The sequence below is a fragment of the Cyprinodon tularosa genome, unplaced genomic scaffold (genome assembly GCF_016077235.1).
Source record: "Cyprinodon tularosa strain WSP-4 unplaced genomic scaffold, ASM1607723v1 ctg304, whole genome shotgun sequence".
Lineage (NCBI taxonomy): Eukaryota > Metazoa > Chordata > Actinopteri > Cyprinodontiformes > Cyprinodontidae > Cyprinodon > Cyprinodon tularosa.
The window spans coordinates 620604-641372 of record NW_024039013.1 but is presented as its reverse complement, the minus strand read 5'-3'; the positions used below and the strand labels follow the sequence as shown (position 1 = coordinate 641372).

Below are 20769 nucleotides of genomic sequence, written 5' to 3'. Positions count from 1 at the left end.
TACCTCAGTTTGCATTTTAAATTCAATTGAATAAAATTATGGCACTTCTACGAATTGATCTGTTCTAAGCATCTAGCCAATGCTCTGATATCATCTAAACAGCTAAAAATGTGTATTATAACCTCCTAATGGAGTTTAACAGATCTTCCATTATCTGCCTCTTTGTTATGGTTGTTGCCTTTTCTTTATAAACAGACTTTTAACTTTCATTGTCTTCACCTGCTGAGGTTCTAATGCCCATTTTCTGTTGATGCTTAATTCACAATTCAGACTGGGAGAGGCAGGTAGAATTACTGATATACATGATGGCACTTTATTGTACTGTAATTTGTGAGATCAGATGGTAACTCCCCACAAGAGATAACCAAAATCCATGAATGACAACTTAAAAAAGACTTTTATGTTGGTGTGATCTTTCAAACTAGGAAGAAAATCATTTAAAAAGTTTCATTACATTATAAATATGAACCACGTTGACAATGTAACAATTAATAACCCGAATACACATTAAGCTATTTTTCATTAATTTATTTGCAGGAAAACATTGTGAAAAAGAAAAAAAGCCAAAAATGTTCTGTTGAGGTCCCTGGAACAAACATCCTGAAAGAGAAAATAGAGATTAATTTACTCTCTATGTTAGACAAGGCTGGGCTTAAATGAAGTTATTTTATCATTGACATTGTGGAGCTACATATTAGATGATGATTTCAATCTGACACTTTACCATTCAACATTAACAACAACATCAATAATGCAGCTCCTGGGAAAAAAAAAAAACGTTTTAAAAGATACAATTTTCTTTTTGAGAGGTGAGCATGCCATCCTCTTCAGTAGGTTGTTAAACAACAACAGAGGCTACGTTCACACTGCAGGCTTTAATCCTCAAATCCTCAATTTTTTGTGAAATCCCAATTTTTTTTTTACGTTGTTCACATTTCCAAATGTACAGAATTTCCAAATGTAGAGGACGCAATGACGTCACGGTAACGCTTTCTTTTACAGTACATCACTAACCATGTAATAACATGATAGTAACACAGCAAGTCACACTACATTACTTGGTACAAAAAAAATTATTTGGTAAATACCCCAAAATTAAGGTATATAATTTCAAAGTAATTACCTGCATGTATTTATTACAATTGTATGTTACTATGTAACAATGGAGACATTTGGAGGGTAATTACTATTGGGTCACAACATAACAGTTTCTATTATTGGCCACCACTTACCAACGACTTACAAAGTAAATTGTAACTAAATTGTAACTAGAGCATTATAAAACTCAACTTAAGTTACATTTAAATACGAGTTTAGTAAAAAAAGATTGGCTTGCTGTCTTCTGTTTTCTAGGTTTGGTTTTCCGTTCTATGCCAAGTAATAAACTGCATTTTACTAGATCATAACACATTAATTTATTGCGGTTGGTGAAATGACTGAGTTATCTGGTAATAACTGAAATCTAAGAAGTCTGAATTTGGGGGAGTGTTGGCGTAGTGCTTATAGCAGTGCGCTTGAGCTTTGAGAAAGTTGGAAGTATCTCGTTCGATACCCACAGGCTGCCACTCTGTGTCCCTAAGCAAGGCCCTTAAAGTTCAAATAGAAAGGAGTGTGTCTAGAGCAGTTTTATCGTGTGTGATGGTAGATCATCCTTTTTCTCTATGTGGCTGATCTAAATCTCACTAAATATTCCCCTAGAAATAAAAATCGAGAGAATTTTACAGTATGCTGGGTGCCTCTAGCGCCTCAAACGGGTGTCAAGAACCAGTACTTCATGCATTGTTAAGGACTGTTGTTTTATGGACTTTGTAAGTACCGAGCATCATACCAAGTAGTTGGGTACTGATCATTACCTAATCAGTACCTCATCAGTGGGGGCCTGTGTTTTTTCATGAGGGCACAGGACAAAAGAACAATAAATCTAAAAAACCTGGAGCAAGATTGGATTGTTTAGCATATTAAGTAAGGCACAAAGCCGAGGTTGCACAATTCTGATCTAACGACAGTGGCGCCAGATGTAGAAGTTTGCCCTGAAATTGAAGGGTTGATGGTTCAATACCCAGCTTTGGCTTTCAGTGTTGTTGTGTCCGTGGGCAAGACGCAATGCCTACTGATGGAGCCCCAGAGCAGCTGTGGCTATAACTTCCTATCCTCAAAGTATGACTGTGTGAATGGGTGAATGCCTGAATGTAGGGTAAGCCACTTTGTTCAGGTACGGGCCATTTAACAGAGAAAAATTGGATCCTTTCTTAGTAGGGCTAAAATTTAAAGCTGACCGTAATTCTAGAAAGCTGTGATAAAGATGAGACAGTAAGATAAGATAATGGAGATTTGTTTTATGTTAAACATAAACTAGCTTATTCCATCAGCAAATTGTCTAATCCAAGACATTCAAAAAAAAAAAAAAAATCTACCTAGTTATTTTCTGAATTTTAGCTGTGTGTGTATTCAGTACAGGAGCTTTAGAAGAGATCAGGAACAGTTCAACATGGTTCCTTCCCCCTTTTTTGGAAGCCCTCATGCTCTACAGCCTTTCCTTTGCAAACAAAGCTGATGTATAGCTTGATCTTTAAAGCCACTTTACTCTCAAGCACTTAATCACATCAAGACTTTGATTTTAATATTTAAAGAAAAGGAAATTTTAGGTCAAATGAAGGTCGGTCCCAAAAACTAGTGGTTCTAATGTGGAGCCAAAAATTGTAACTGTTAAAATATATTATTTCATAATTGTTATTTTTATTCCAAATGTAAAGATTTCTTGTAACATTTAAAATTATCATTAAGGAACAATTTGCCAGGCCCACTAATTAAAAATAATTGAAATACATTTTTTAGCTTTTCTTCTTCATATTTGGTCCCACACTGGGGAAATTTTGTCCTCTGTATTTAGCCCATCTGTCTGGTTGCGGTGGGCTGCCACGCTGACTAACACGCTGAAGTTAAGTGTTTTGCTCAGGGACCCAGAATGACAGTCTGAGGCTCTAATAAGTGATCTTTATAGCCTCTTTGGAGCACAAACCACTAGCCCCCACCACTCTTGTATTTAAGATTAATCGGCTATATATCATTACCTCATGCAGCAGGTCGCCCCCAAACAAAGGCGACATGGATCCTTACAGCCATCCATGGTAGAGCCCCTGCAGAGAATAGATAGAAGATGGTTCAAAGATTTGAGTTCTCAGTTTTTTCCAAAAAGGTTTTTTATTTTCTATTCATCTGTCAGATCACCTTGAAACTCAATCCGACCAGCAAATAGGAAAGGATTCCATTGGATGACAACACCGACTTTGAAGTAGGGTTCTGAATAGAAACAAAATTGAAAACCATATTATTAAAGATTAATATAATTCAATTTTATTCTACATTTAGGTACAGTTTAACTTTCAATAGTTTAGGCAAATATTAAAATAAGAGAACCAACAATTTAGACAAGAATTCTGCATTTTCATGAAAGTCAGAATTTATTTAGTGAATGAGCTTCCATAAATTTCCCCAAATAACTGTTTGTCATTGTTCTGACTTCTACAGATGCTTTCTATATATGTATAATAAGGAAACGAAAGCATTTATTCAGTTTTTCCCTTTGTGATGCACCTGAGACAACAGCAAGTGTTGGCTTGATGTGTAACACTTTTCATATATGCTTCTTCTATCTTCTTTCCATTGAACAAGAAGTATTTATATATAAAACATATTCCCTGGGGGGCTAGTGAGCAATGGAGAAGTAGGCAGCATTTCCCTGGAGCTCCTGCAAGTTTAGAAATCAGACAAGACAGCGAAAGAACCAGATGCGGCCGCCCCTGACTCACCTAAAGGTAGCTATCCGATAGCTAATGCTACCATCCTAGAGGATATAAACTCTCTCTGCACAGAACTGCGAATCACCAAATCCGAAATTTGTCAGACAATAGACACTCACATCGGAGAGGTATCTGCCACTATTAGAGGAGAACTCCTCGCCCTCAAATCGGAAACTCAAAACACCATTCATGGGCTTAAAACGGCCAACGACAAACAAGGCGAGTCCATTGCTGAAATAGAACGATTTGCCACACAATCAGCAGACAGCATAACCGCGCTACAGTCAGAGAAAAAACGTCTACGCACAGAAACTAATCAGCTAACAGATAAATACATGGTTCTTGAAGGAAGGTCCAGACGACAAACATACAGATTGCAATGTTAAAAGAAGGGGCAGAGAAAGGCGCAGAATTGAACTGATTCGTCTCGCAGCACCTGAAAGATGTGCTGGATCTGGATGACTTACCGCTGGTGGACCGTGCTCATAGATCATCACTGTTAACTTATGTTCAAGAGATACTAGCCAAAATTCTAGCTAATAGTTGGATATTGATAAATAATTCATCCCGATCAGACGGGTTTTATGCCAAATAGGCACTCCTTTTTCAATTTGCGACGTCTGTATAATGTAATTTACTCTCAAAGGGAGGAAACTTCTGAGTTGGCTGTCCTTTCCCTCGATGCTGAAAAGGCCTTTGATCAAATAGAATGGCCTTACCTATTTTCAACCCTAAGAAGATATGACCTTGGCTAACACAAAATTGTTAAAGATTATTTATCATAAACCTTGTGCTAGAATTGTCACTAATAAGACACCATCTCTGGCATTTCATTTACATAGGGGTACTAGACAAGGCAGCTCACTCTCACCATTACTTTTTGCCTTGGCCCTAGAACCCCTTGCACAATCAATTGGTGCCACCCCTCTTATACAGGGATACATTACCAAAGGGACTATAAATAGTATTTCTTTATATGCGGATGATATTTTACTATTCATTACCAAAATTCAGTGTACTATACCAACGCTCCTGGATACAATCTCTCAGTTTGGCAGGTTCTCCAGTTATAAAATCAACTGGTCAAATGCAAACAGATGCCAATTAAGCTCAAAGACCCTTTGACCTTGGAAAATATGCCATTTAAAATAGCTAACAAAAAATTCACCTATCTTGGAATAGAGATTACTAGGGACTTTAATTCGCCCTATGAAGCTAATATCCCCCCCACCCCCCACCTCCCTTGGTGAAGCTGAGATCACTTCCCATTTCCCTTGTGGGAACTATCAATGCAATAAAAATGTTTTTTCTACGTCATATCCTTTACCTGTTCCAAAATATCCCCATCTTTTTACCTAAGAAATTTTTTAAGAAACTTAATTCCATAATCATCATAATACGCTTTGCATTATTACAATTTGGCTAGATCGTAATTTTACACAATCCAAGTAGATTACAACGGAAAAGGAGGATTGCAGACATTGGTGCTCTTATTCTGTCACCAACAAGCTTAGATACCTGAGCATACAACAAAAACCGCATATTTTTCATAATACTATAGATATTTGGAAACAGATAAAATCCCAGTTTGGTATTAAATCTATATCTACTTTATTGCCAATAGCAAAGAATCCTTAATTTGTCCCTTCCTCTTTAGATTCAGGTTATACGCAATGGAAAAATCTAGGTATTGGGACTGTTGGTGACCTGTTGATGGGAGGTAATTTCGTCTCTTTTTCTCAACTTCAAGCCAAATTTGGTCTCCATAAACAGAATAATTTTAGATACCTACAGGTCAGGGCATATGTCAAAAAACACATGCATACTTTAGAGAATGAATTTGACGAACTCTTTAAACTGGGAGGTGGGGAAGGACATCTAATTTCCCAGATTTATAATGTGTTACTATCCAAATCCTTGCCATCCATGCAGAGCCTTAGAACAGAACGATCAAGTAAATTGATACGACTGCATAAAAATAAAACGACAAGCTGGTCCCATCTAGGCATAATCGGAGACAATGACACACTGAATTGTGCTTGTGATGTCCAGTCTGCTCCGTATCTTTGTTTTGGTTGCTGTAACCGCAGAAAATCCCGCTTCACAAAGATAGGATGTTATAGATAGGATGAGTCTTGAACTGAGAGGCACAGATGCAGATAAAACATCACTCAGACTCTGATCGTCGATAAATTATAAATACATGTACATATACATATATATATATATATATATATATATATATATATATATACATATATATATACATATATATATATATATATATATATATATATATATATATATATACATATATATATATATATATATATATATATATATATACATATATATATATATATACTTTTTTCTGTGCGGCCCGGTACCGGTCCGCGGCCCGGTGGTTGGGGACCGCTGACATAAAAGATCCCCGCTATGTGACAAATGCCATATTGAAGAAGCCACACTCCTACATTCGTATTTTTTGTGTACAAAATTAACCACATTTTGGTCTGGCATATTCAAAGAGAGAGTGTTTCTGTTGATGTCTCGTTTGTTTCGTTTTGAGTTTGTGTTACCTTTATGTTTTATGTTCATATCAAAAAATAGGACAAATTTGAATTGTTGATGTTTGAATTTTCATGTATATTTCCTCAATAAAACACTTTAAAACACATATACAGGTGCTGGTCATAAAATTAGAATATCATGAAAAAGTAGATTGATTTCAGTAATTCCATTTAAAAAGTGAAACTTGTATATTATATTCATACATTACATACAAACTCATATATTTCAGATGTTTATTTTGTTTAATTTTGATGATTACAAATGACAACAAATGAAAATCTCAAATTCATCATATCAGAAAATTAGAATATTGTGAAAAGGTTCAAAATTGATGGCCCCTGGTGCCACACTCTAATCAGCTAATTAACTCAAACCACCTGCAAAAGCCTTTAAATGGTCTTTCAGTCTAGTTCTATAGGCTACACAATCATGGGGAAGACTGCTGACTTGACAGTTGTCCAAAAGACGACCATCGACACCTTGCACAAGGAGGGCAAGACACAAAAGGTCATCGCTAAAGAGGCTGGCTGTTCACAGAGCTCAGTGTCCAAGCACATTAATAGAGAGGCGAAGGGAAGGAAAAGATGTGGTCGAAAAAAGTGTACAAGCAAGAGAGATAACCGCACCCTGGAGAGGATTGTGAAACAAAACCCATTCAAAAATGTGGGGGAGATTCACAAAGAGTGGACTGCAGCTGGAGTGAGTGCTTCAAGAACCACCACACACAGACGTATGAAAGACATGGGTTTCTGCTGTCGCATTCCTTGTGTCAAGCCACTCTTGAACCACAGACAGCGTCAGAAGCGTCTTGCCTGGGCTAAAGAGAAACAGGACTGGACTGCTGGTGAGTGGTCCAAAGTCATGTTCTCTGATGAAAGTAAATTTTGCATTTCCTTTGGAAATCAAGGTCCCAGAGTCTGGAGGAAAAGAAGAGAGGCACTTCATCCACGTTGCTTGAAGTCCAGTGTAAAGTTTCCACAGTCAGTGATGGTTTGGGGTGCCATGTCATCTGCTGGTGTTGGTCCATTGTGTTTTCTGAGGTCCAGGGTCAACGCAGCCACATACCAGGAAGTTTTAGAGCACTTCATGCTTCCTGCAGCTGACCAACTTTTTGGAGATGCAGATTTCATTTTCCAACAGGACTTGGCACCTGCACACAGTGCCAAAGCTACCAGTACCTGGTTGAAGGACCATGGTATCCCTGTTCTTAATTGGCCAGCAAACTCTCCTGACCTTAACCCAATAGAAAATCTATGGGGTATTGTGAAGAAGAAGATGCAATACACCAGACCCAACAATTCAGAAGAGCTAAAAGCCACTATTAGAGCAACCTGGGCTATCATAACACCTGAGCAGTGCCACAGACTGATCGACTCCATGCCACGCCGCATTGCTGCAGTAATACAGGCCAAAGGAGGCCCAACTAAATACTGAGTGCTGTACATGCTCATACTTTTCATGTTCATACTTTTCAGTTGGCCAACATTTCTATAAATCCTTTGTTTTTATTGGTCTTCAGTAATATTCTAATTTTCTGATATGATGAATTTGAGATTTTCATTTGTTGTCATTTGTAATCATCAAAATTAAACAAAATAAACATCTGAAATATATGAGTTTGTATGTAATGTATGAATATAATATACAAGTTTCACTTTTTAAATGGAATTACTGAAATCAATCTACTTTTTCATGATATTCTAATTTTATGACCAGCACCTGTATTAAACATATTCCCTACGCACTATTATGATGCTAAGCACTACAAGCTAACCACAGGCTGGTGGTTAGTTTCACCGCTCTTGGTTAGTTTTCACCGCAGACACCATCATGGAAAAGTGTGGTATGTTGCAAAACTAAACTTACCCGCATTAACAATATTCATCCGAAAGTCCATACTGGCTTTAAGACAGCAATCGGCATAAATTTGTATTAAAGTTTAAAGTAGTTCACGTGTCCAAGAGTGCAAGTGGTTTGCACCTACTATGTGCCACGTCACTGGTAAAGATCTAACATGGCGGTACCAGTCACGTAGGACGCACGTACATGCATAGTAGGTGCAACACTTGCAGAGTACCTCTATGCATACTTGCATGCCAGTGTTTCCCATACTGCATATGCAAATATAATGCTACTTATGAAGTTCGGTAAAAAAAAATTGGTCATGTCTATTAATTAAAGCTGATAGTTTTAAATTACATTTAGAAAAAGGTAAACAATTAAAAAAGATGGTACTCATAACTTTAGTAGGAATTGGGAAGAGGGTTTGTGTTAAGGACTGCACAAAAGTGGAAGGGGTATACGTTTTACTTCTTCATTGCCTCCCTTCCTGAGGCATAACCCAGTATTGGGGTATTGCAGGCTAACAAAAAACCCCAAATAACTTCCCATTCCTAAAGGGCAGACCTGTTCTTCTGGTTCAATTCGCATCTTTTCTAAATCAAAACAAGTTTGTGGGCTACTGCATAAAGCTTCTAACTCAACGCTAATTCTGACATTTTTAATTGAGAAAGCTTTCTGGAAGCGAAACGTCTTCAAACTTGGAGACTAATTCCAGTGGATTGGTTTTTTTGTTTTGTTTTTTGTTTTTTGGGATAGCTCATCAAAATCGTTTACCACAAAACCCCAAAACAATCCTTAATTTTAATGCATTCCAAGCAGGTACTCCACTATGACCTGGATGACTGAGAATCTTCACCAGCATATTCTTCATTACCTTTTTCAGACATAAACACTTAATTATACATTTAACATACTGATATACACTCAACGGCCACTTTATTAGGTACCCAATGCTAGTAACGGGTTGGACCCCCTATGCCTTCAGAACTGCCTCAATTCTTCGTGGCATAGATTCAACAAGGTGCTGGAAGCATTCCTCAGGGAGTTTGGTCCATATTGACATGATGGCATCACACAGTTGCCGCAGATTTGTCGGCTGCACATTCATGATGCAAATCTCCCATTCCACCACATCCCAAAGATGCTCTATTGGATTGAGATCTGGTGACTGTGGAGGCCATTTGAGTACAGTGAACTCATTGTCATGTTCAAGAAACCAGTATGAGATGATTCCAGCTTTATGACATGGCGCATTATCCTGCTGAAAGTAGCCATCAGAAGTTGGGTACATTGTGGTCATAAAGGGATGGACATGGTCAGCAACAATACTCAGGTAGGCTGTGGCGTTGCAACGATGCTCAATTGGTACCAAGGGGCCCAAAGAGTGCCAAGAAAATATTCCCCACACCATGACACCACCACCACCAGCCTGAACCATTGATACAAGGCAGGATGGATCCATGCTTTCATGTTGTAGACGCCAAATTCTGACCCTACCATCCGAATGTCGCAGCAGAAATCGAGACTCATCAGACCAGGCAACGTTTTTCCAATCTTCTATTGTCCAATTTTGATGAGCTTGTGCAAATTGTAGCCTCAGTTTCCTGTTGTTAGCTGAAAGGAGTGGCACCCGGTGTGGCCTCAAAGTTCGACGTACTGTGCGTTCAGTGATGCTCTTCTGCCCACCTTGGTTGGGTGGTTATTTGAGTCGCTGTTGCCCTTCTATCAGCTCGAACCAGTCTGGCCATTCTCCTCTGACCTCTGGCATCAACAAGGCATTTCCGCCCACAGAACTGCCGCTCACTGGATGTTTTTTCTTTTTCGGACAATTCTCTGTAAACCCTAGAGATGGTTGTGCGTGAAAATCCCAGTAGATCAGCAGTTTCTGAAATACTCAGACCAGCCGTTCTGGCACCAACAATCATGTCACGTTCAAAGTCACTCAAATCACCTTTCTTCCCCATACTGATGCTCGGTTTGAACTGCAGGAGATTGTCTTGACCATGTCTACATGCCTAAATGCACTGAGTTGCCGCCATGTGATTGGCTGCTTAGAAATTAAGTGTTAACGAGCAGTTGGACAGGTGTACCTTATAAAGTGGCCGGTGAGTGTATATCATTGATTATACATAATGTTTGTATGCATTAAATTTATGATTTTACTGGATTGTCTGAAATAAAGTTATTAATTCATACAAAGCTCTAATGATCAAATAGAAGTATTAAAGAGGTATCACTGAACAAAATCTTAAGATGAAACCATTTAATCGTCTATTTTAGAACAAAAAGGAAAAATGATAGTCTGTGACAAAGTGGTTCAGTTTGTGTTCACCACTTGTCCCTTTTTCTTTTTTCTGATTTGCAATGCTTAAATTTAAACATTAGTTTGCAACTTTGCTTCACTTACTATGTAGGAAAATGCAACACCACTTCGGTCTACTTCAGCAGGAGGTCCACATGGAACGCCAAGAGCATCAGATGCAGCTGGAAGGTGCAGTAGCTGATCCTGGAAGGCTTCTCAATGCTACAGTAAGATCAAAAGTGCCACAATCAGTACAACAGGGAGGAAGCCTTCCAAGCACATCTGAGGAACCAAAAGCATCCAGTCTGAGATCATCCAGTTGGAAAGGTTCAAAGATGCAACCCTATGGTGAGGATGAAGATATTGAACATTATTTAACAATATTTCAAAGAATTGCAACATCTGGCACCATTTCTCAGTGGTAAAGCAAGAGCTGCTTATGTAGCTATGGACACTGATGACACAATGGACTATGACAAGGTAAAAACTGCTGTGTTGGAAAAGTTTGAAATAAGTACTGGGACTTACAGATCGAGGTTCCGGGCCACAACAGTGAAGGAAGATGAGACACCCAAGGAGCTGCGAACACGCCTTAAAGACCTGTATGAAAAGTGGATGGTTCCAAAGGAAAAGACACAGACCAAAGTATTCCAAAGAAAATTCCCCAATCAGTAGCAATAACTGTGTTAGGGAATTTAAACGGAAAGGTCAGTTGGTTTGTCACTCTTGTGGCCTCACTGGTCATTTTAAGGCTAATTGCCCAAGTCAGCAAGTCAGTAAGACTTGCTGTTTTTTGTAGTGTTTTTCACCAGAGTGTTTTGATTAGTTAGAGGAAGAACGTGAGTCTGTAGTACCCTCAAGTGCGCAGGAGCACACAATCTGTGTTTTTTTTTCAGGGAAAGGCTTGTGTCGCTCTATTAGATTCAGGTAGTAGCTGTACTCTTATAAGGCAAGATTGTCTTCCCAGAGACACCACGTTATGTGTTAAAGTCTGGTGTGTTCATGGTGATGATGTTGTACTTCAAGTACATGAACAGCAGCATTTGCTTACAGTTGGAGTGATGGATAAACTTCCATACCAGGTTGTATTGGGTCGGGATATGCCAATCCTTGGGGACCTGTTAGCAAAGAGTGAGAAAGATTTAGATTTTTCAGGCGAAGTTCTGCTTGCTGTCACTAGGTTTAGCTCTAAGCTGTGTCAGTCAGAGCCTGGTTTGAGAGGGCACCATTCAAGAAAAAGCAGGAGTCAGAAGAGACAAGATAAAGTAAGGGAGACAGAACTTGCTGAGTTGCTTTCTGAACCAGAGATCGATAAGCGTCTATTCCACCTGCTCTTAGAAGTAATGATTTTATGGGATTCTTTATAAATAATTAAAAATAAGATCATTAGCACTCATCTATCCGTGATTGGTTTGTTTCTGGAGGGTGGGGTAGTATCTGAGGTAGTCATGGAATCTGAACCGGGTTTAGACTGCTTTGATCCAGTTGAACTTTCAGAGTTAGCAAAATTATTGTCTTCATCTAAGAGTTCAACTTGTATGTTAGATCCAGTTCCAACCAGGTTATTTAAGGAATTATTCCCTTTGATCTCGTCCTCCATTTTAGATGTGATTAATCTATCTCTCTTACAGGGATATGTACCTAAAGCTTTTAAGGTTGCTGTAATTAAACCTCTGCTTAAAAAACCGTCTCTTGACCCTGATGACTTGGTCAATTAAAAACCTATATCCAATCTTCCATTCTTATCAAAAATTCTTGAAAAAGTAGTTGCCAAACAAGTGTGGGATCACTTACATCATAATGAACTTTTTGAAGAGTTTCAGTCTGGCTTTAGAGCTCATCATAGCACTGAAACAGCTCTGGTGAAAGTCACTAATGATATTCTCATGGCCTCAGATAATGGACTTGTATCTGTGCTCGTCCTGTTGGATCTCAGTGCTGCATTTGATACAGTTGACCATAATATTCTTTTAGAAAGACTTGAATATTTTGTTGGAATTAAAGGTACAGCACTAGACTGGTTTAAATCTTATATATCTGATCGAATTCAGTTTGTTCATGTAAATGACAGATCGTCCACATGCTCAAAGGTTACCTGTGGAGTACCACAAGGATCAGTGCTAGGACCAATTCTCTTTACTTTATACATGCTCCCAATTGGTAGAGTTATTAGACAACATGGGATTAATTTTCGCTGTTATGCTGATGATACCCAGCTATATCTGTCTATAAATCCAGATGAAGCTAACCCGTTGCATAGACTACAGGCATGTCTCGAAGACATAAAAACCTGGATGACTCTTAACTTCCTCCTTCTGAATGCAGACAAAACAGAAGTTATACTCCTTGGACCAGCGCCTTTGAAAAATAAGCTGATTAGTCAGTCACTTCATTTGGATGGGATAAACTGATTTAAGATAATAAGGTAAAAAATCTTGGTATTGTTTTTGATCAGGATCTTTCATTTAAATCCCATATCAAAGAGGTTTCTAGAATTTCCTTCTTTCGTCTGAGGAATATTTCAAAGATTAGAAATATCCTGTCCAGGGGTGATGCTGAGAAACTAGTCCATGTACACTATATTGCCAAAAGTATTTGCTCACCCATCCAAATTATTGGAATCAGGTGTTCCAATCACTTCCATGGCCACAGGTGTATAAATTCAAGCACCTAGGCATGCAGACTGTTTTTACAAACATTTGTGAAAGAATGGGTCGCTCTCAGGAGCTCAGTGAATTCCAGCGTGGAACTGTGATAGGATGCCACCTGTGCAACAAATCCAGTCGTGAAATTTCCTCGCTCCTAAATATTCCACAGTCAACTGTCAGCTGTATTATAAGAAAATGGAAGTGTTTGGGAACGACAGCAACTCAGCCACGAAGTGGTAGGCCACGTAAACTGACGGAGCGGGGTCAGCGGATGCTGACGCGCATAGTGCGAAGAGGTCGCCAACTTTCTGCAGAGTCAATCACTACAGACCTCCAAACTTCATGTGGCCTTCAGATTAGCTCAAGAACAGTGCGCAGAGAGCTTCATGGAATGGGTTTCCATGGTCGAGCAGCTGCATCCAAGCCATACATCACCAAGTGCAATGCAAAGCGTCGGATGCGGTGGTGTAAAGCACGCCGCCACTGGACTCTAGAGCAGTGGAGACGCGTTCTCTGGAGTGACGAATCGCGCTTCTCCATCTGGCAATCTGATGGACGGGTCTGGGTTTGGCGGTTGCCAGGAGAACGGTACTTGTCTGACTGCATTGTGCCAAGTGTAAAGTTTGGTGGAGGGGGGATTATGGTGTGGGGTTGTTTTTCAGGAGCTGGGCTTGGCCCCTTAGTTCCAGTGAAAGGAACTCTGAATGCTTCAGCATACCAAGACATTTTGGACAATTCCATGCTCCCAACTTTGTGGGAACAGTTTGGAGCTGGCCCCTTCCTCTTCCAACATGACTGTGCACCAGTGCACAAAGCAAGGTCCATAAAGACATGGATGACAGAGTCTGGTGTGGATGAACTTGACTGGCCTGCACAGAGTCCTGACCTCAACCCGATAGAACACCTTTGGGATGAATTAGAGCGGAGACTGAGAGCCAGGCCTTCTCGTCCAACATCAGTGTGCAACCTCACAAATGCGATTCTGGAAGAATGGTCAAAAATTCCCATAAACACACTTCTAAACCTTGTGGACAGCCGTCCCAGAAGAGTTGAAGCTGTTCTAGCTGCAAAGGGTGGACCGATGTCATATTGAACCCTATGGATTAGGAACGGGATGTCACTTAAGCTCATATGTGAGTCAAGGCAGGTGAGCAAATACTTTTGGCAATATAGTGTATTTGTTACTTCAAGGCTGGACTATTGTAATTCTTTACTATCAGGAAGTCCACAAGCTGTAGTTAAAAGCCTTCAGCTGATCCAAAATGGTGCAGCCAGATTTCTGATGAAAATTAAAAAGAGAGATCATATCTTTCCTATCCTGGCTTCTCTTCATTGGCTTCCTGTTAAATCCAGAATAGAATTTAAAATCCTCCTCACATAAAAAGCCTTAAATGGCCAAGCTCCATCAGAGATCTAAATGTTACTTATGTTCCTAACAGAGCACTTTGCGCTCAATCTGCAGGTTTACTAGTGATTCCTAGAATTTCTAAAAGTAGAATGGGAGGCAGATCTTTAGTTATCAGGCTCCTCTCCTGTGGAACCAACTACCAGTTTTAGTCCGTGAGGCAGACAACCTGTCTAATTTTAAGACTAGGCTTAAAACTTTCCTTTTTGATAAAGCTTATAGTTAGAGTGGCTCAGGTTATCCTGAGCTATCTCTATAGTTATGCTGCTGTAGGTCTTTACTGTTGGGATCTGGAGCTGTACCACATTCCTCCAGCAGAGTGCGCCGTGGGTCCTCCTGAGCTGAGCTTCCAACACACCTGTGGCCCATCTCATCATCAGAGGATCCCCTATATAACCTGCCTTCAGACCTTGCCTCAATGCCGCAGTGTTGATCTAGTTTGGTTAGCACCTGAGCCTAGTAAACCTGAGAATCTTTGCTATCTCTAGTTGAGATAAGATTCTAACTCTTCCTTGTTTTTGCCTCACAGGAATCCTGTCTCTTCGTGAAGCTCTGGATGAGCTTAACCTGCCCTCGTGAGCCTAACCTGAAGACTCTTCTCTGGATTCCCCTGCAGCTCTTGGTTAAGAGCTGGAAACCCAAATCAAGGTCTGCCCTCAAAGTCAGAAGTAAGACGCTGAAGCAGTTATTGGACTCTGCTGAACAAACAGTCTCTGGACCCAACAGTTACCTCTCTCAAAGAGAAACCCGGACTCCTTCAAGGTATTCCTCAGCAAACTCTAAGACTCATAATTCATCAGTTCCTGTGCTAACTGAACTGTCATCCCTGCAGACTCCAGTGAACCTGCCCCCAGGCCTGAACCAGTTCCAGTGCAATATTCATGTGCTTGTGTTAACAATAAACCTTGTTAAACTTTTCATCAGCCTCCGTGTGTGTTCTGCATATTGGGTGTACTCAGTAACTAATCATGACATTTACTTCTGGATGATATAGGGGCCCCCATTTCATCATTCTACTTCATTCTGTCTCTATTCTCCCAATCTGCAGAATCTGTTAGTTCAATCTCTAACGTTATGCTCTCTCTGCTTTTTCTCAGAGTAGCTTTACCTCTTCTGTTCCTGTTTGGCTGTGATGCCATCCTGGAGAGAAATATCAGCTGTGCTGCTTCCATCAACACCCTTGTTTATAGATACTGGAGATCGGCCTGTTTTCCACTGTAGACCTGTTTCTCTGACTGTGACCGGCTGGATGTGCTCTCTTCATCCTCTGACATGAGAGCTGGTTCGGAGCTCGTCTGTCTGGCTGTGTGTTTCCTGGATGGGGCTGCCTTTTACAGTTGCTTTTTGTATCCCTGCTTCTGTCTCCTTGACCCCAGTTGGCCTTGGCAGATGGCCGCTCACACTGAGCCTGGTTCTGCTGGAGGTTTCTTCCTGTTAAAAGGGAGTTTTTCCTCTCCACTGTCGCTACAAGCATGCTTAGTGTGAGGGATTGCATTTGAGTCAATGCAATCAACTGGTTTTACTTAGATAGAAAATTTTAAATCAGTTTGACTGTATGATCTGGTTGAACTGTAAAGTGCCTTGAGATGACATGTGTTGTGAATTGGCGCTATAGAAATAAACTGAATTGAATTTAATTAAGCTACGGTTGGTTTCAAGCAATATTGGGCAGGACCCCTCTTCACTACCTCTGTTTGTTAAGTGTTCCCAAGAATCAACACTCATTACAGAGGGAGTTCGGGAAGTTAACATTTTAAAGAATGCCTACGCTGGTATCGTCGTAGCAAAGTGGGTGACCAGCTAGTGGTTCCCACTAGCTTAAGGGAAATAGTTTTACAGTTGGCCCATTCGGTTCCTTGGGTGGGTCATTTATGATATGTGAAAACCTTCTCCAGAATGCCTGATCGTTTTTTTTTTTTGGCCTCAACAGTTTTCAGATACTGTTCAATACTGCTAATCATGTCCTGAGTGTCGGTTGACAGCTCTGAGTAAGAAAGGTGACAGAGCCCCACTTATTCCTATGCCTATAATAGACACTTCCTTCTCTCGTGTTGGCATGGACATTGTTGGGCCATTGGAGAGAAGTAGCTCGAAACATAGATGCATGCTAGTGGTGTGCGACTATGCAACAAGGTACCCTGAAGCTTTCCCATTGAGAGGAATTAAGGCCCGCCAAATAGCTAATTGTTTGATACAGATCAGGGATCAAACTTCACTTCTAAACTATTGAAGGAAATTTATAAACTTTTGGGATTGAGTGGAATCAAAACAAGTCCATACCATCCTCAAACCAATGGACTTGTTGAAAGGTTTAATAAAACTAAGAGGTCCATATTGAAGAAGTTTGTAAAAGACTCAGGGAAAGACTGGGATCATTGGTTACGATTTCTGCTATTTGCTTGTAGAGAGGTACCTCAAGCATCTGCTTGGTTTTCTCCTTTTCAACTCTTGTATGGTCATACTGTCAGGGGTCCACTAGATGTCCTCAAAGAGGCATGAAAGACAGTGTACATCACTCTCGTATGTGTTGAAAATGAGGGAAAAGCTCACCTAGTAAAAGCCCAGCAGTGGCAAAAGTAGAACTATGATAAAACAGCCTGGAGGAGAACCTTTAAGAAAGGACAAAAAGTGTTGCTTAAACAGAAGGGTGGGTCCTGTTACTTACAAGTTCAACATGCCAGATTACCATAAAAAAACAGCAAGTCTTTCATGTCAACATGTTGAAAAAGTGGATTGACCATCTAGTTCCATAAATGCAGTTGTGGGCCCATGCTGTAATCGACGAAGAAGATCTTCAAGAGTAATTCTTTCCATCTAATTGTGGGGAACAGCTTTTGCCAGATGTAAGCCACCCATCTCCAGAGTGGTAAGATGAACTGTCAGTACAAAACCAAGCTACCCTTATCTCATAAAGCATGACATAATTTGCAGCCCTAATCAACCACCTATCAGGGATACAACCTCCAGAGTTCCAGCAAAGCTCATGCCTGCACTGAAACAGGATGTGGAAGAAATGGTGGCTATGGGGATCATAGAACCTTCCAGAGGTTAGTGGTGCAGCCCTATGGTGCTTGTTCCCAAGAAAATGATTCAAGACAGATATTTTGTGTTGATTTTTCATCACTTAATGCTGTCTCTGTTTTTGATGCTTATCAAATGCCAAGAGTTTATTAACTTATTGAGCATTTGGGGAGTGCTAAGTACCTTACCACACTTGACCTCTGTAAAGGTTAGTGGCAAGTTCCATTTACCCGGTCCTCACAGGATTTGACCCCTTTTAGGGTTCCGAGTGGACTTTATCGTTTTAGGACTATGCCTTTTGGACTTAATGGAGCTCAAGCTACATTCTAACAGGTGATGGACTTGGTTTTAAAAGGAGGCTGAAGGCTATGGAGCAGCCTACATTGATGACATTAAGGTGTTCAGTGAGACATGAAAAGACCACATGAAGCATCTGACAAATGTTCTGCAATTAATTAAAACAGCTGGATTAGTCATCAACCCTGGAAAGTATCACTTTGCAAAGACTGAGGTTGAATACGTCATCAGGGGTGGGGTTATCCGCCCTCAGGAGAGTAAGATTGATAACCTTGTTGCTTGTCCTCCTCCTACAACTAAGAAAAAACTAAGATCTTTTCTAGGTTTAGCTGGCTGGTACCGTTAGTTAATCCCCAACTTCTCCACCAAGTCAGCCATTCTTAGTGACTTAACACGTAAATCTTGCCCAAACAAGATTAAATGGACTCCAGAGTGTGAGGTTGCATTTGCAGATCTGAAAAATTGTTTGTGTAATGAACCTGTGTTGTGTAGTAAAGTGGTTCAGTTTGCGTTTATCACCTGTCCCTTATTCTTTTTTTCTGATTTATAATGCTTAAACTTAAACATTAAATTGCAACTTTGCTTCACTACTATTGTGTTAGCATTATCTTGCAGTTTTCATCTATTTATGTTTAGATTACTTCTGGATTATTGGTTGCAATTGTTTATTTTGTTTCAAAGTATATTCATGGTTGTTTTCCTTTTTACTCACTCAGTTTGTAAATTAGATTTATAATTTTATTCTTGTTTCTCTGTTTAGACTTTATTTTTTGTTTTTCTACCTGTCTAATTGTGGCTTAATTCACTCAAGTGTGCAGGTGTGTTGCCACTTGGTTATGTAAGCACTGTGCTCTTGAAAGCTCAGGGAGGGTTGTCAGAGTAAAAATGCTGAATAAAAGACAACAGAGAAGTCTGGAACTGGTGGCTGAATAAATTTAAGACCAAGCCTACAGTCAATAATTTACTGAAACAACAAAAAAGTAACCTTAACTGTCTAAAGGAGAGTGGTAGAACTAAGGTCCAACTTTCAATCCTCCTAGTGAATGTATGGAAGCAGAAGTGTCCAGCACTTTTCCCAGCAACTGGTACTAAACAGAAAGGAAAACTTGATATAATAACAAAAATGTGCCCACAAAGTTTGATCATGTGTTGCTAGGGAAAGTGCAAATTATCTCTCAAAGTAAAAGTAATCTCGCATCCACTATTCATTTTTTGTTGTGTCCTTTCTGCTGTTCTCACTCACAGACCTGGTCAAGTTTTAATGACAATGGTACTTCTAACAGGTTTAATGACACAACTGCTAAAATTATTAAAGGACAATCCTACATGATAGAGAACTTTCTGCAACGGAAATTATGATCATCTTCTTGTTGATTGCAGCCAAACCCACCTTTTTTTTTTCGCTCTCTTTCTGCTTCCATTGTGCTTGTTAGATTTTTTTTGTTGGTTTAGTAATTTCTTGTTAACCACAATGTTTTAAAAGTTATAAGCTTTAATACTAATGTTAAAAGCATGTGCCTCTTTTTTTATCTGTTTGTTCTACAAATATGCCTTTTTTTCTTTGCTTCCCAATTTTCTTTTCGAAGTTTTCTTTTGCAATTATCCTGTTATGCATGAAAAAAAAAAACTTGCTTTACTCTAAAAAATATATATAAAATATCAAAGAAAACTTTATGATAGCTTTTGGTAACAATAAGTTCCATCTTCTGTTGTATCCTCAGGTACACCCTTCAATAATATACTGTAGTGCTCTTCAAATCAAGCATGCAACAGTAGGCCACTTACTTAGTTTCCCCAGGTCATAGTTCTTGTCATCTGTGTCAAAGCATCAAAATTCCCTCAGATTTAAAAAACCTTCCTGGTCCCATGACCTGTTGCTACTGTAATCTTAGGGTCTGGATAACAGAGGCAATGCACTGCATAGAGCGGCCTGTTGCCTTTTTCTCATGTCTAACACAGGATATGTCTCAATCAATATATGAGTCAAACCACACCACAAAGTATGTCAGCAAGTATATTTGCAAAACCTTTCAACAAGTCTTCGTTTTGACAGCTGAATACATATAGACATAACAGGAAGACTTATTAGTATTTTTTAAATGTTTTACCTATCTGAAAAAGATGAATAAATATTTTCAGAACCTGATGAGGAACTGGATTTAAGTTTATAAAACAAAATATTTTTTGTCCTGCTTTGTTTGCTCATGTCACAAGCAGTGGTGGCTGCTGCTCTCTGAAACAGAGAAGCCTCAGTGGTTAAGCCACATTAACTGCCATCTCACACCATGCAGCAAGTAGGGCGAGTGGACTGTTCAGCCCTTAAAGAGCAAGCCTGTACTTATGCAGGCTCGCTAGAATTCAGCAGCAGGTGTAACAGCGGCCTGGTGGCAGAGGAAACATGTTCAGCCAAATGTAAATTCTGCTGTCTGCATCTTCATCATGCTGATAGAAAATCACAAGTTAGTCAATGAAAAAAACGGAATTAATTCCAAACGGGAAGGTCCTCTGACAGTATACAATTGTTTTAAGAAAGGGGCAAATGTTTAATGTTAACCTCCATGACAGAGCTAAAGGCAAACAACTGTGGCGTCACTGTGTTGCCATAGCAACAACTGCTTTCTTTTCCATTGGTGGGAAGAAACCGTCCCATTCTTGTTTATACCTCCCCACCGTCAATGAAGGCGCCTTCCACAGCTGCTAGTGAGAATAAATTGGTAGTGAAGCTTGATAGTTAAGGGTTACTGCTTAGGGGGCAGTTTGGAATTCAGCTTCTAAGAGGTTTAGCTTCACTGCCACTCAATATAATGAGATACTATCTAATTATAATGAGATAGTAACTCAATATAATGAGATACTATCTCATTGAAGCTTCTCCGTAACACA

The 20769-nt window shown here is 39.6% G+C and overlaps 1 long non-coding RNA gene across 2 annotated transcripts; it reads right to left on the bottom strand.

The window, feature by feature from the left end:
- Positions 1-329: 329 nt before the first annotated feature.
- LOC119787875 lies at positions 330-19819 on the bottom strand. Of its 2 annotated transcripts, XR_005281387.1 has the most exons (7): positions 19672-19819; positions 17119-17177; positions 11044-11633; positions 10621-10737; positions 3229-3300; positions 3072-3137; positions 330-600 (listed from the first exon to the last, which is right to left on the bottom strand). It is a non-coding gene; the product is annotated as an uncharacterized LOC119787875 (long non-coding RNA). The 2 variants fall into 2 exon arrangements; XR_005281388.1 differs by lacking the exon at positions 17119-17177.
- Between the last annotated feature and the right edge of the window lie 950 nt (positions 19820-20769).